Here is a 14,849-nt window from a genome sequence, read left to right as displayed (position 1 = left end):
TCTCATAGGTTCCGAAACAGCTGAGCCTATCTTTTGCACATTTCACACAAAGCTACTTTATATTTCTGGCAGTGTTCTTAGATATGTTGTGTACAGAAATCCATCCGATAAGTATCTAAAAAAAAAAAAAAAATCTGATCTTAAGTAAAAAAAAAAAAATTTTGCATGGGAATATTTTAGTTACACTGATCAAGGGAATTACTAAAACATCAGCAAATCATTTATTCTTAAAAAGACAGATTTATCGTCATCTGAAGATATCGCACAGTATTAGAGCGTTTGACTACAGATTGAATGATTCCCTGTTCAAGTCCGGGTGTACTTCACCATTTTATTATGATTTTTTAAATTATTAATGAGTTTAATTTACGATAAAATCGGTGCATATTCTTTCTTTGTTAGCATGTTCATATAAATATGTGTTTCACATTACCTTTAGTTGTTGAAGAATGACCAACACGAAGACGCACTTACAAAATTATGATGATGTTCGTTTATTCATTCGACCGGTCAATAATTGATGACATCCAGAAATTTAAAAGTCACTACATGATTACAACTTCCAACTCTCTGCTTGTGGGGACTGCCTTCTGACCACTGTCAGCTCTATCTCGATCTAAACCTCTCTGCTCGATTCTCCGACTGTCCCTGTCTCACTAAAACTAGCCAACTACATTAAGAATTCATTTCTCAGTCATGACATCATCGCATGGCAAAAACATGCTCGATCGATCCCGTGGCCTGAACATGCGTGATCCTCACATGTCTGCAGACAAGAGTTCTTCCAACCTATTTCTCGACCTGACTTATTTTCCAACATACTTTAATTACCAAGTTCAATTCTCGGTCTATCTAATCTCATTTTTACTTATTTAATGTTTTTCTTACTTATAAGAAAAGGGGACCTTGTCTGAAAACACCAGGACTTGTTGTTACATTTAAAATGCAACCTTTACAGATGATCCAATGGAGATATTTAATACTCCTTTGTGCCACATTGCATCGTAAATGTCGTAAATGTAGTCAATATGATATTGAGAAAAGAGTATGATCACTAATGAGATGACGGCCATTTTATCAACATCTTTGACAGTGATGCCGGCATATTGATAGCGGATATCAATCAAGGCGTTGCTGTTGAATATAATGAAGTTTAAATATTCTCCAATTAAAATGAAATAATCCTGACGTATTTTCTAATATGATGACAAGTAATTAATTTCACAGGCGAATTATAGCAAATTATATATTTTTAAATTAATTAACACGCATACAAAACTTAGCAGCAACAATATGAATATGAGATTTAGTCTTTTTATATTTTGTAAATAAATTAGTTACAATTGTTTCGAAACTTATTATCAACTTACGTCATTCAGTTATATATATATATATATATATATATATATATATATATATATATATATATACTGTTAGGTATGCGTGTATGTTTATATATTTCTATTTATAGGATACACTACTAAAAAGTTAACCGATCATTACGGATGTCACAACACAATTGATATGCTTAAGGGTCGTTAATGTTACATGCAAGGGGGCAAAAACGGACGAAACGTCCCCCCTCCCCTAAATATTCATATAGCTCTGATGTGTGGGAAATTTTATCAATATGTATCGCATGAATTGAAAAAATAATCTACAAATTACAGTTTCTTTAAGGTTTTAGGGATTATAACTCATATGCAAAGTGCCTTCAATAAGTTTCCAGACATTTTTGTACAGGCATTTAAATTCTCGTAGACTCTTGAAGATTCAGTATTGTTATTGCTATACATCTTATGATATGACTGACCAATTTTTATTATATCTGATTCAAAGAAATAGCTACAGCAAATATTGGAATACACCCTACTGAAACCTGATTGTAACAGTTGGTGAATTAAAAAAATACAATTTGGATGTAAGGACACTTTAGAAGAACGATATGCAATACAACAATAAAATTCTGTTTTAAACTTAGAAAAAATGCCACAGGAACGTATGAAATGCTTAAGACTGGTTTTGGACCATCTTTCATGACTCGGACATCAGGTTTTGGGTGGCAGGGAGTCTGTAAGAGATAATGAGAGGTGTGGGAGGAGTAAGAAACTCAGAACACTAGAGTTGATTGGCCAAATAAAGAACTTGATAAGGACCGTCGTGTGTCTATATAGACCATAAGTGCACAATTTGATGTCAATGTGGGAAATGTACAGACAAATTATTCGCGAGGAACTGAAGATGTGGAAGATTTGCGCGAAGTTTGTCCCAAGGGTGTTCAGAGAAGATCACAGACTATTTGATTAAGACGGGCATCAGGACAGTTCATCACCCTACTTATAGTTCAGAACTTGCTCCCTGTAACTTTTGGTTATTCCCTAATCTCACGGAAACCCTTAGATGGTATCGATATGAGACAATTGAGGAGATAAAAAAAGGCTTTGACTAGGGTTATTGATACGCTCACACAAGAGGACCCCCATAGGACTTCCCCGAAGTTGTTGGAACGGTACAAGTGCATTGCAGCCAGAGGAGATTACTTCGAAGGGGACTATAGTTTCATGTGTATGCAGAAAAAGTCTGTAAATTTATTGAACGCACCTCGTAATTAGGATATGATTTCCCATTTGATAATTCAAATGTTTCAGCTTTGCATATTATTCTATCTGTAGTAATTAATAACAAATAAGCAAAGGTTTTTAAATTTCATTTATTAAAAGAAATTTTAGACAATTTTATGATCAAATCATACAAAATTGGAATAAAGGTTATATACATACTAACTGATGTACCAGTTCAACGCCGGATGTCTCAAACCTTTCTCTTCTGTACGCCAGTTTAAATGAGAGGGGTTTGCTTTCATTTATTTTAAATCGTATTGAAATAATTACAAAATATTATTCATGTACATAGTGATGATTGGCATGGACTAAAACTAACATGGCCGCATTAGAAAAAATAAACAAAATAAACAAACAAAAAAAACAACAACAATTGTCTACTGTAAAAGTCGAACCTTTAAAGATGGTGTACAACAAAACTGCGGGCGATTTATCAAGGTTTATGAAGATAATTGATATCGACTTGGAAATAAATTGAACGCTATCGCAAAATCAAATAAACTGTCGCCAAGTATGAGATTCGAACCCAAAATGATAGCACAAAGTATGAGATTTCAGTAAAGGACAAATTTATGCACGGTGTGCTAATAATAATGTCTACTATATTTTTTTATTCCACCCGATTGGATTAAAGGGGATTGAAAACTTTATTCTTATGATGACTAAACTTATGAATTTGTAAGAGTTTCATCTCTCTGTTGCAAATGTTGACAGTGTGAGACTCTAAGAAAGCAACTCGTATCCTGGACACGCAGAGATGCGTAATTGAATTCCTGGCAAAAGTAGATTGGATTGGTAGTGAGTGTAGAAAAATAAATTCTAGAGCACAAAAAAGTCACTCATTTTAATCGTGCCATTTCCATGGTCGTAGCTCTTCAACTTTTTCAGTTAAAAGTAAAAATGAAATAGAAGGTTTTAGCTTTTAGAACGATCTTCGTTACTACTCAACCAATGAACAAATATAATCCATTTTTTTCCGAAACAAACAAAAAACGTCGAAACTGTTTAAAAAACTTTCTTTTGTATTGTACTTTTGCACCAAAACCGGAAGTACAAGAAGTATATTATATCCGGTCGCTATTAAGAGTACAAAGTCGTAGCACACCTTCTGAAGCCAAGCCTTGGTCTCTTTGCACTTGTGCGCCAACGCTGAGTCCTGCTGCCATACTAAGAATCTGCTAGCGGCCACATGATTGCACCAGGGAATCACCACACTCTTCAGTACGTCCAGGTACACTTTTGTGTTGATTTTCAATCCGACTTCGAAGATGTGAGGTGGCATGATGTCGCCCTCACTTGAAACCACACCAAAGACCATAACCATGGCCGGAAACTTTGCTTTCATCACCCTGGGTACGTCCCGGTTATTCACGACCATCCAGAGATGCATTTTGAGGGTGCTGGCAATGGCCCTGTTGTCATAACTTTAATCGGTAGAGAGCGTGAGTTTCACAGCGGCGCATCTCCGATCTCGCTCATTGAAAATTATGTAATTTCCAGGCATGATAGAATGTGCCTATCACTCTTGGCAAACTAGTACATAGTTTGCATCGAAAAAAGAAAATCAGTTTTCATCTAACGGAAATGGAATCATCTGGTCTTGTCTATAGCAACAATTTTATGGTTCCACCCCCGTAAGTTCTATTTTCCCACAGTTTTCAACGTGGTAACATTGCTTTAAAGAATTTTTTTGACTATTTATTTGCGAAATCGTACTTATGAGATTACATGATATGGATGTTTAAAAATACACCGGAAAATGTTTTGCGGGCATCTGGTTACAAATTCGTGCATAATTGCACGCGTAAATTTTATTATCATGATTTTTTTTACTATATTTTGAACAAGCGTAATTAATTTCAACATGTGCTATCATCTTAAATTGGCGCGAAAATGAAATTACACTTCTGCTGACAAGCAATAAATCTGAAATTACCGTCTTGTCTCTTTTCAACTTACCCATGACGTTCAGCAATGTATACTGTGGAATTTGAGAAATCTCTCGGTGTAGCATAGTTTCGAAAAAGATACGCACCTCCATAAAACGCTTTCTGAATAATAATAATAATAATAATAATAATAATAATAATAATAATAATAATAATAATAATAATAATAATAATAATAACAATAAAAATAATAATGATAATAATAATAATAACAATAATAATAACAATAACAATAACAATAATAATAATAATAACAACAATAATAATAATAATAACAATAATAATAATAACAATAACAATAATAATAATAATTATAATAATAATAATAATTAACAATAAACAATAAAACTATGAAAAGGAAATAATGATAATAAAAACAATAAAACAACAAAATAATAAGGATAGAAATAAAGCAATAAAAATAAAAATATGGTAGCAAAAACAAATAAAATATTAAAAATTAATTAATGATAATAATAAAAACAATAAAACACAGAATGAAATAATAATAATAAAGTAAAAATAAAACAATCAAATAAAATAATAATTTTTTTAAATTCAATTTTCATCCCAAACAAGGCACAGTGCCACTTTGAAGCAGGGTGTTACTATCAGGGTCTTGATTAGCAGGGTCATTATGAAGGGAGATGAGTAGAAAGATGTTTGTTCACATTACACTTGAACTTCTGCATATCAGTACAGTTGGGAAAGCAGAATCCCGGAAGGGAGTTCCAAATACCTGCAGTTCTGGGGAAGAAACTATTGGAGAAAAAAGACTTTCTTGCACCTAGGGATCTCTACTGTAAAATGATGAGACTTAGTAGCTTGTCGGGTTTGTCGGGGGTAGTTACGTCGAGGAGGTACAAGTGTTTGCAGTTCGTCAAAGCATTCACCATTAAAGTATTTGTAGAACAGACAGAGGGATGCAACATCTCGTCGATGGGACAGAGACTGAAGCCTAGATGACAGTTCAGGACCTATCAGGTTTGCGACTCTCTTTTGAACCCTGTCCAGGAGCGAGAGACAAGCAGCAGATGCACCAGCCCAGATGTGACAACAGTACTCCATACATGGGCGAATGGTTGCCTTATAGAGGTACAGGATACTTTCAGGCGTAAGTAGTTTTCTAGCACGGTAGAGGGAGCCAACCTTCATTGCAGCAGCCTTGGCAATGCTCTCAATGTATCTATTCCAGTTCACATTCCCTGTAAACGTTAGGCCGAGGAGTTTAAAAGAAGTACTTTCAGGCAATGTGTTCTTGGCCATTGCTATTGGTGGTAGAGAAGGTTTTTGTAGTTATTGAAGGAAACAAGCTTAGTCTTAGCAGCATTGAATGTGACCATCCGTTTTTGTCCCCATTCCACTACAGATTGAAGATCATCCTCTAGTGTTTCTGACATTTTCTTGGATACGTGTTCATTTATTTTCCCCTCATATCTGTTATAGAGAGTAGTGTCATCGGCAAATATACCCATCTCCGAAACAATTTTATCAGGGAGGCCATTTATGAATATCAGGAATAATAGAGGTCCAAGGATAGACCCCCTGAGGTACTCCCGCATTTATGTCATATTGTTTAGATGTACGACCGTCGAGGACAACTTGGATTTTTCTCTTACTTAAGAAGGATTTAATTACATTATGAATTCTTCCAGTGATTCCATATGATCTAATTTTCCTTAGAAGACAATCGTGCCATACCCTGTCAAAAGCTTTAGATATATCAAGGGCTACCGTTCTACCCTCCCCTGTTTTGTCCAATGAACGGTATATACGTTCAGAAACTACAGTTAAGATAACTGCTGTTGAACGGGCTTGCCTGAATCCATATTGTTTGTCAGTCAAGAGTTTAGTAGCTGTTAGGTGCTGGACTAGGGCTTGATTAACTAAGGACTCAAATATCTTGGCGAAAAGCGGGAGGAGGCTAATGGGGCGATAATTTAGTGGGTCAGTTCTTTCACCAGAATTCTTGAAGACTGGTACCACAGAAGCGGTTTTCCAGCAGTCTGGAAAGCAAGATTCGTTAAGGCATTTATTATAAAGTTTGGAGAGAACTGGAGCAACCTCGGCAGAGCATTTTTTTAATAGCACAGCCGGCATTTGTTTAATAGCACAGCAAGATCTGGTCCACATGCTTTTGAGGTGTCTAAGTTTTTTATGATAGCATGTACCTGAGAAGGGGTGATTTTCAAATCGTCTAGTATGGCGTCTGTTCGCAGAGGAAAATAAGGGAGGGAGTGGTGTACCGGGTCCAGTGTGGAGTTTGAGGCTAACCGAATGGCAAGCAGATTAGTCTTGTCAGTTGCTGTGCAAGCAACCTCATGATTGTTTGATGGTGGGGGAATTGTTGACTGCCTATTAGTTACTACGCTGTTGTAGATTTTCCAAAAATCCCGGGTTCCTAATTTCTCTGTTTCGATGCGTTTTCTGGTGGTTTCAGAGTAATCTGTCTGAGCTGTCTCTATCACTCTCTTACAATTATTTCTAGCTTCTATATAATTCTGTTTATTTGAGCTGGACTTATATCGGTTGAATCTGCGGAACGCATGCTGCCTTTGACAAATGGCAGCTGCACAAGAATAAGTAAACCATTGGGGAGAGTGGGGCTTGCTATAGAATTTCCGTGTGGGAACATGTGCTTCAATTGCAGTTTTGAACCATTCAGTGGTCTCATTTGCACACTGTTCGGCTGGAAGAGTAAAGATATTTTGGGGCACCTCTGATGAGTTCCCTGATGGTTTCCCAATCAGCCTTTTTATAATACCTTGTTGTTGTGGGTCTTAAGTTTTAGGGCGAGAATTTAGGCTGATTTCTACCATTATCACAGCGTGATCAGCATTCCCGAGTGGGCTGTGGGCATTTATTGTACAATCATCGGGAACCGTTGTTAGAAAGAGATCTAGAAGTGAGGCATGTTGATCTTGCTGGTCTGGGAAACGTGTCGGAAATGTAACCATCTGAAATAGGAAATGGGATGTAGAGAAGCTATGTGTTGTGCTACCAGCTACGTCTGTGTAATTATAGAATCCTAGCCAGTTACTGCGGTAGACATTGAAGTCACCAAATACATGTACCTGTACGCTAGTATCGAGGGAGAGTGTTATATTTATGCTGTCTGAGACTTTGTTTATTAGGGGACGTTCTTGGGTTGAGGGATAGCCGTAGAGAACATACAAGTAGCTAATATTGTGTTGCATATTTAGTCTAAAGCACATAAAGGCCTGGTTGTCTGATTCTAGTTTTATTTCTCTAGTCAGGGGGAGGGTGTTACGAATATAGACTCCAAGCCCATGCATATGTTTGTCCGAGTCCTTACTCGGGAGATAACCAGGCATGTTAAAGTGGTTAGAGGGAATGGAGGAGTGAAGGTTAGTTTCACTTAATGCTAAGATATTCGGGATGTTTACAAGGAGAAATGACTCAACATCATCTAAGTTAATTTTAAGCTCGCGGATATTAGTAAATGCAAGTCTCAAGGGAGGAGGCAGGTTGGGTTTTTTTTTGAGTTTGGTCCTGGTTTAAACGTAACTTTTGCTGGAGCTGTCATTTCATTTTATTTATTTTAAAAGTTTCAGTTAGGGTGAGTGAGTGAGGGGGTGCTGGACTAGTGGTTGTGCAGAATACCAGACATGCAATACAAGTAGACCATCAGCTGTCCTCACCCACAGGATTGTGGCCTCAGGAAAGCCCACCGGGGATGAGTGCAGGGTCCCTTTCCATGCGCGACATGGCACTACAAACATCCCGATTAATGATTAATTACTACTACTACTACTACTACTACTACTACTACTACTACTACTACTACTAAAGTCGCTCAGCTCATACGCTGGAATACGCGCAAACTCTATGGAATAGACCACAATCAGAAGTATTATGAGCATGAACCAGAAGTGGTATAGGAAAACGACAATGTCAAATATCTTTGGGACAAGCGTATACAAACTGATAAGGTCCTTGAACATTCCGAACACGACATAATTTTACTAAATAAAAACAAGAAAACATGCCCAATCATTGACATGGATTGCCATTTCGATACCAGAGTGCAAGAGAAAGACCAATTTCATTAAATATCATTTTAATAAATCACCATTTCATTAAATATATATATATAAATCACAATTTCATAAAATTACTAAGAACTGAACCATAATTGTAAAAAACTTGTAAATAAGTTCGTGAATTAATTTTGTTTTTCTTTCTGCTTTGATATTCACTTTCAGCATACAACATTCAATGTAACGACCCTCTGAGAAGAAATAGACGATCTGTGCCGAGGTTTCCAGACAAAAAGGGCCCTAGCCAACTTCATCAGAAAAGGTGTTACATTATTGGTGACTGCGACAAGGATATCGACTCGAAAAGAAAGGGTGAGACTTAATATTTCTTATTCTTATTTTTTTTGTTGTTACCACGGACACAAAAACAAAGACAGGAGAAAAAAGAGTATTTCCACGACGAACTCCGGAGAAAAGATGTAATAAGAAAGGGACAGACAGACAGAAACATTAGAAAAAAAAAGAAAGAAAGACAGAACTGAAAAATATAGAAACACGCACGTTTGAAAAAAAAAAAAAAACACTCTAGAAAGAAACGCCCGGTTGAAAAAAAAGTCAGAAAAAGAAATCGCACTATTAAAAAAGGACAAAAAATGGGTCTGGACGCCTGAGTGTCAGGAAGCGTTTAAGAAATTAAAAGATGTATTAACGTCTGATTTATCCCTGACTCATTTCAATCCGAAACAAGAGATTATTGTCGCAACTGACGCAAGTTCTTATGGGATCGAGGTGTGCATTCTGCACAAGATTCCTGATGGGTCACTAAACCGATCACCCATGCGTCAAGAACTTTACTGCTTGCCGAGAAGAATTACTCCTAAACCGAAAAGGAAGCACCGAGGATCATATTCGGTGGTACAAAATTCCGCCGATTTTTACACGGTCGTAAATTTAAATTTCAAACTGACCATAAGCCGCTTATAATCATCTTTGGCTCTAAAAAAAAAGGTCTGACAAGTTACACAGCCAACAGACTGCAAAAATGGGGGACCATTCTACTGAATTACGATTTCAGCATGCCATTTTTTACATCTGCGAAGTTACGTCACGCAGACGGATTGTCGCAATTAATCCCAAAATCAAGGGACCGGCTGGAAGACACAGTATAGCGTCACTACAAAGTGAAAAGGATTATACACAAATACTAATACGATCAAGAAACTACCAGTGACTTTCGAAGATATAATAAGGGAGGCTGAAGAAGATAGTTTCATCAAAGAAATTAAACAAAAAATTCAATCGGTTCAATCGGCGGCGGAAGCTTATTCTATGTGCAATGAGGCACTGTTGTACCGAGAAAGAATAGTAATCCCAGCTACACTACAAAAGAAAATTCTAAAAGATTTCTATACGGGGCACCCTGGGGCTACGCGAATGAAGAACTTCATAAAGTTCTACATTTACTGGAAGAGTATGGACACCGATATAGAAGGCACGGTAAAGTCGTGTAATGGATGCGCATTGGCTGCAAAAGCGTCCCCAATACAATTTAGCCCGTGGCCTTCAGCGGACCACCCATGACAAAGAATACACGTAGATTACGCAGACCCACTGGATGGAAACTATTATTTAATAGTAGTAGATAGTTTTTCAAAATGACCTGAGGTATTTCCATGTAAAAATCCAACGACGGATTTTACAATCAGCACTCTTCACATATTATTCGCTAGGTTTGGTGTGGTTGATTGTCTAGTGTCAGACAATGGAACACAATTCACTTCAGCAGATTTTAAAAGCTTCTGTGAGGATTTCTATGTTAACCACATAACAATGCCAACCTATCATCCGCGATCGAATGGTTAGGCAGAGAGGTTTGCAGACACGTTGAAAAGAGTCCTGAAGAAGGCTAAAGGAACGCCCTTAGAAAGTTTTTACAAGTTTACCGAATTACGCCTAATGAAAGAACTCAATCGAAGATATCGCTAGTAGAGTTAATGTTCGCAAGGAAAATTAGGCCGGTCTTCGAGAAACTTTTGCCAAAAGTTCCTAAAAAGAGGTATTTACCTGGTGAAAAGGTATTTTTCCAGGTACACAAAAATAATAGTACGATGTGGGAACTAGGAAAGGTCCAGAAAAGGATCGGGCGAATTGTTTACATTATAGAAGGTCTAAGATTTACTCACAAAAAGCATTTAAACCAAATTCGGAAACGCATCACAGATGACGAAAAAAACCTCCTGCTGAACAAGAGGTAATAGACAAGATATATTACACGTTCGACTTGGTAACACCACAAACAGCCGGACAACGCTGGTCCTCTAGAAAAAGAAAAATAACCGACCTGATATAGATCAATCCCGGAAAAAAGAGCTATACGATCATCCCAGAGGAATGGAAAGCTCTGGAGGGGGTGCTGTGGGGGTACAGATCACCCCTATTTAAGAACTGAATGGAATAAACCAGTCCTATGAATACCACTGATTTCAGAGACTAAATGGAGACATTCATCCACATGCTATGAACACGTTCCTCTCATATCACTTTAGTGGCTCCTGTATTCTTTATGATAAATACATGTTATATTTCATACACTTTACACTACTTGTGGTTTCTTTAATTTCTGACCTCTAGCACGGGTCAACAACATTTATAAATCACAATTTCATAAAATATTATTTTTATAAATCACAATTTCATTAATATTATTTTTATCAATCAAAATTTTATTAAATATTGTTTTATAAATTACAATCTCATAAAATGTAATTTTATAAATTACAATTTCATAAAATATTATTTTTATAAATCACAATTTCATAAATATCATTTTTATAAATCACAATTTCGTAAATATTATTTTAATAAATCAGAATCTCATAAAATATTATTTTTAAATCACAATTTCATAAAATATATTTATAAATAACAATTTCATAAAATATTATTTTTATAAATCAAAATTTCATAAAATATTTTTATAAATCACAATTTCATAAAATATTTTTATGAATCAAAATTTCATAAAATATTATTATATAAATTACAATTTCATAAACTATTGTTTTATAAATCATAATTTCATTAAATATTTTTATAAATCACAATTTCATGAAATATTATTTTATAAGTTATAATTTCATAAGCTATTGTTTTATAAATCACAGTTTCATAAATATTATTTTATAAATCACAATTTCATAAAATATTTTTTTAAATCACAATTTCATAAAATATTATTTTATAAATTACATTTTCATAAAATATCATTTTATAAATTACAATTTCATAAAATATTGTTTTATAAATTACAATTTCATAAAATATTGTTTTATAAATTACAATTTCATAAAATATAGTTTTATAATTACATTTTCATAAAATATTGTTTTATAAATTACAATTTCATAAACTATTATTTTATAAATTACAATTTCATAAAATATTGTTTTATAATTACAATTTCATAAAATATTATTTTATAAATTACAATTTCATAAAATATTATTTTATAAATTACATTTTCATAAAATATTATTTTATAAATTGCAATTTAATAAAATATTGTTTTATAATTACAATTTCATAAAATATTGTTTTATAATTACAATTTCATAAAATATTATTTTATAAATTACAATTTCATAAAATATTGTTTTATAATAACAAATTCATAAAATATTGTTTTATAATTCAATTTCATAAAATACTGTTTTATAAATTACAATTTCATAAAATATTGTTTTATAATTACAATTTCACAAAATATTATTTTATAAATTACAATTTCATAAAATATTATTTTATAAATTACAATTTCATAAACTATCATTTTATAAATTACAATTTCATAAAAAATTGTTTTATAATTACAATTTCATAAAATATCGTTTTATAATTGCAATTTCATAAAATATTGTTTTATAAATTACGATTTCATAATATATTATTTTATAATTACAATTTCATAAAATATTGTTTTATAATTACAATTTCATAAAATATTGTTTTATAATTACAATTTCATAAAATATTGTTGTATAAATGACAATTTCATAAAATATTGTTTTATAAATTACAATTTCATGAAATATTGTTTTATAATTGAAATTTTATAAACTATTGTTTTATAATTACAATTTCATAAAATACTGTTTTATAAATTACAATTTCATAAAATATTGTTTCATAATTACAATTTCATAAAATACTGTTTTATGAATTACAATTTCATAAAATACTGTTTTATAAATTACAATTTCATAAAATACTGTTTTATAAATTACAATTTCATAAAATATTGTTTTATAATAACAATTTCATAAAATATTGTTTTATAATTCAATTTCATAAAATACTGTTTTATAAATTACAATTTCATAAAATATTGTTTTATAATTACAATTTCACAAAATATTATTTTATAAATTACAATTTCATAAAATATTATTTTATAAATTACAATTTCATAAACTATCATTTTATAAATTACAATTTCATAAAAAATTGTTTTATAATTACAATTTCATAAAATATCGTTTTATAATTGCAATTTCATAAAATATTGTTTTATAAATTACGATTTCATACTATATTATTTTATAATTACAATTTCATAAAATATTGTTTTATAATTACAATTTCATAAAATATTGTTTTATAATTACAATTTCATAAAATATTGTTGTATAAATGACAATTTCATAAAATATTGTTTTATAAATTACAATTTCATGAAATATTGTTTTATAATTAAAATTTCATAAAATATCGTTTTATAATTAAAATTTAATAAAATATTATTTTATAAATTACAATTTCATAAAATATTGTTTCATAATTACAATTTCATAAAATACTGTTTTATGAATTACAATTTCATAAAATACTGTTTTATAAATTACAATTTCATAAAATACTGTTTTATAAATTACAATTTCATAAAATATTGTTTTATAATTACAATTTCACAAAATATTGTTTTATAAATTACAATTTTATAAAATATTATTTTATAAATTACAATTTCATAAAATATTGTTTTATAATTACAATTTCATAAACTATTGTTTTATAATTGCAATTTCATAAAATATTGCTTTATAATTACAATTTCATAAAATATTGTTTTAGAGTTATAGAAAGCTTGTGACTACAATTTTTTATAAAAATCTTTGCTAAAAGAAACAAAGAATACAGACTATCTGAAATAAATTCAGTTTCATCACATATTTTTAATTTGTAATAAATTTTATTAAATATTTTTATAATGAAAAAAATTTAAAAGAAAATATTTAAAATTCTTCCGAAATAAATAAAAATTGAAAGAGGCTGTTTTAAAACTTTCTTTTGTATCGTACTCTTTTTAACCGAAAACGAAATTACAAGTAAGTATATTGTATCCGGTCGCCTTTTTGGCCCAGCACCGTTTTCTGCTCATTTCAAGTCAAACCATACAAAAGTAGGGAAAGTGAACTATAAAAAGCAAGAAAAAAAAAAAGAAACAAAAAAGCTACACGGACGATGTATAAGACTGCCTATACAAGTGAAACCTGAAAATACATAAACATGGCTACGAAAATGACACTTTAGTAAGGAAATGAAAAAAAGCTAATCAGAATGTATTATGTATTAAGCCGAAAAGATCAATTTACTGAGAATGCTTACCTTTTTGACACGCATACAAAACAGCATCCGCATAGAGAAGATAATATTAGAAAACGAATAGGGTCAAAATAGAAGTACACGCATAAAAATCATACAAGCAACAAGACTGAATAATAAGCGAAAAAACAGAAAACAATGACCAAATCAAATAGTTCGTTGTTCCAGCATTTCACAAAGTGAAGATCAAGGACGCAGACTTACTAAGCAAGCATATTGAACGTGTCAGAAAACAGAACAAATTACACAGTAATTACAAATATGGTCGAAATGCCAAGAAAACCCATTGAATGCGAAAACCAACTAACATAACGAACGAACTTTACTTACTCACAAGTAAGTTGACGTTGAAATAAAAGAAAAAAGAATTCCCTTTCTTTGTGTTTTAACATTGGAACAAAGGAATCTACGAGCCGATTTCGGATTTAAAAAAATATTTTATTATCATTGTCAAGTGCGCGTAACCGTAGTTTCCAAAAAATGTTAAGCATGATGATAATCTGCGATTTTGTAAAAATATGTCAATTGGTTATACCATTGCCGGTTGTTGTATAAAATAAATTTTAAAGAATAACAACACACGAATCCAATATATATATATATATATATATATATAT

The 14,849-nt window shown here is 32.1% G+C and overlaps 1 long non-coding RNA gene across 1 annotated transcript in view; it reads right to left on the bottom strand.

Annotated features, from left to right (window-relative positions):
- The window catches only part of LOC145278093 (uncharacterized), a 172,551-nt gene that overhangs the window by 21,913 nt on the left and 135,789 nt on the right, over window positions 1-14,849 (bottom strand). The window contains exon 2 of the long non-coding RNA XR_013868335.1: window positions 4,581-4,672. This is a non-coding gene — a long non-coding RNA (uncharacterized LOC145278093). The remainder of the gene's footprint in view (window positions 1-4,580; window positions 4,673-14,849) is intronic.

This window comes from Euprymna scolopes, chromosome 6 (assembly GCF_053919585.1).
Source record: "Euprymna scolopes isolate OS-2025 chromosome 6, ASM5391958v1, whole genome shotgun sequence".
NCBI classification, from domain to species: Eukaryota; Metazoa; Mollusca; class Cephalopoda; order Sepiida; family Sepiolidae; genus Euprymna; species Euprymna scolopes.
This window is presented reverse-complemented; position numbering and strand designations above follow the sequence as displayed.